This window comes from Ovis aries, chromosome 2 (genome assembly GCF_016772045.2).
Source record: "Ovis aries strain OAR_USU_Benz2616 breed Rambouillet chromosome 2, ARS-UI_Ramb_v3.0, whole genome shotgun sequence".
Classification (NCBI taxonomy): Eukaryota; Metazoa; Chordata; class Mammalia; order Artiodactyla; family Bovidae; genus Ovis; species Ovis aries.
The window spans coordinates 108044415-108047392 of record NC_056055.1 but is presented as its reverse complement, the minus strand read 5'-3'; positions in this window follow the sequence as shown (position 1 = coordinate 108047392).

Below are 2978 nucleotides of genomic sequence, written 5' to 3'. Positions count from 1 at the left end.
CTGGAAGGAAAAATTAATCGAGATTTAAGAGATCAAAATACAAGTTTTTAACCAGACGTGAATTTAGGCAAGACTCTACCTTTTTTCATCCTCTCTGTTTTCCCTTTTCCCTCTGTACACTGAATGCTTGAGTCTAGACAGCTCCGTGTTATCTATAATTTTATTATTCTACTTTTTCAGAAACCTTCTTCTCCTCCTTATTGACAGAAAAGCACTTCTGAGACCTTAGACTTGATCATATAAGCCTTCTTTGATTATTTAAAACCTGCACTACTTAAGTACAATCAAAGACTGTCAAAACAGATATTTTATGTCTGGCATGGATTGAAATGTGTGATTCCCTGTGGAACACAGGGGTTACTGAACACTAATCAGCTGAGACAAAGATTCTAGAGGGGCACAGGCGTCTCACTGCAGAATTCTAATCAGCCCTGGTGGGGCGCTTCTAGACAGGGGCAACAGCAGGATGAGAGAGGCCAAGGAGGAGCAGGCATCTTCCTGACAGAAGCTCTAGCCTCAATCCCACCTCAGCCAATGTCGCTTCTGATTGGAGCCCTCAAGTGTCTGAACTTGTCTGCATCTCTAGGCTCTGAATGGAGCCTTGGCTTCCTCGGGGCAGGTCTTGAAAGGTAATGGCAGAAAATCAAGCAGCATGAATCGATTTTTAATGCCTGGCAAATAATGCAACTTTCTTCTGCTTATTCTTTTTTATATTAAAAGAGAAAACCAAGGTTCTTGAAATCTCTGGGATCCTTTGTAGTATTCTTACTTTTGTTATTTCACTTTCTTCGGAAAGACCAAATTGTACTGATCTAATAGATTTCCACTCTCCGACACGTTTTAGATCATTTTAATCAAGATGAATTATGGGGTCGCACAGAGTCGGACACGACTGAAGTGACTTAGCAGCAGCAGTGAAGTCTAGGATCAACATGTACACGCTGCTATGTTTAAAATGGATAACTAGCAAGGACCTACTGTTCAGCACAGGGAACTCTGTTCGATGCTCTGTGGCAGCCTGGAGGGGAGGGGAGTTTGGGGGAGAACGGATACAGTATATATATGACTGACTCCCTTCGCTGTTCCCTGAAACTACCACAGTATTGTTAAGTGCCTATCAGTTCAGTTCAGTTCAGTCGCTCAGTCATGTCCAACTCTTTGTGACCCCATCAATCGCAGCACGCCAGGCCTCCCTGTTCATCACCAACTCCCGGAGTTCACTCAGACTCACATCCATCGAGTCGGTGATGCCATCCAGCCATCTCATCCTCTGTCGTCCCCTTCTCTTCCTGCCCCCAATCCCTCCCAGCATCAGAGTATTTTCCAGTGAGTCAACACTTAACATGAGGTGGCCAAAGTACTGGAGTTTCAGCCTTAGCATCATTCCTTCCAAAGAAATCCCAGGGCTGATTTCCTTCAGAATGGACTGGTTGGATCTCCTTGAAGTCCAAGGGACTCTCAAGAGTCTTCTCCAACACCACAGTTCAAAAGCATCAATTATTTGGCGCTCAGCCTTCTTCACAGTCCAACTCTCACATCCATACGTGACCATGGAAAAACCATAGCCTTGACTAGATGGACCCTAGTTGGCAAAGTAATGTCTCTGCTTTTGAATATGCTATCACTCCAATATAAATAAAAGTTTTTTTTTAACAGTGAATGATATATATCAGTGTCTTAAGGCAAATGCTGTTTAGTACATATAATAGACATGTGTGCTCAGTAGCTTCAGTCATGTCTGATTCTTTGTGACCCTATGGACTGTAGCCCGACCAGGCTCCTCTGTCCATAGATTTTTCAGGCAAGAGTACTGAGGTACTCAGTACCTCAGATCCTCCAGAGGATCTTCCTGACCCAGAGATCAAACCAAAGTCTCCTGTGTCTTCTGCATTGCAGATGGATTCTTCACCTGCTGAGTCATTGAGGAACCCAAAATATATATAACACAAAAGTATTTGTATCTGTAAGCTTTGAACAATATCCTGTAAATAATGAATCATAATTAAATATAGCAAAATTAATAGCTTCAATTGGTACAATACTTTATAGAGTATAAATCATTTTCCTGACTCTCACTGTATTTCTTCACACAGTTATTTGTGGGTATATTATTATTCTTATGTCACAGTTGAGAAGAGTGAGATTCAGAGGATCAAGTAATTATCACAAGAGCACATAACTCTCAGGTTTGGGGGCAAGGACCGGAATGTAAAGGTTTGGATGGCACGTATCCTTCCCGTGAGACCACACCGACCTTGGAGGGAGAGTACCTGCGGATCACCGAGCCCTTCTGATCCGATATCCTCTACTCACCTCAGCGGGACTCTAACCTCGTGGCTCTCCAGCACAGAGCATGTCTCTTCATGCTTCAGTACATTTCCCCAGTAGAGCCTCCCCTGTTTTTATGCCCTGGAGGGAAAAGATTGGGAAAGATTCAATTTCACAAAATTAGAACTCTAAGAACAAACAAAGTTTATGTGAGGAAAAGGAGGAAGTGATATGACTCTCAACATTTGGGAAACAGAAGTAGAGAATCCAGAGACTTCTGTGGTGGTCCAGTGGCTAAGACCCTGCACTCCCAATGCAAGCATCGTAGTCTCAATCCCTGGTCAGGGAACTAGGTCCCACACACCACAACTAAGACCCAGCACAGACAAATAAATATTTTTTTAAAAAAGAAGAACTATAGAATCCATAACCAGGTAGATAATAACTAAGCCAGAGAGATAAAACATGTAGAATATTGACTGATGGAATTATTTTATTTCATGATTTAGGATAATGAAACAAAAACCAAATTGAGATCTAATTTTAGATGCTATAAACGCAGTTTTACAAGAATAGTAATCTTAGCATTTTTCAAGAAGAGAGAATTTATTTCATTAATTATTTTTAGTGTGGCAAATTCTGTATAGAAATTGGCATCATGTACAAGGAACCAATGGAATGTAACACACATAAAATCCAGGTGACAGGAT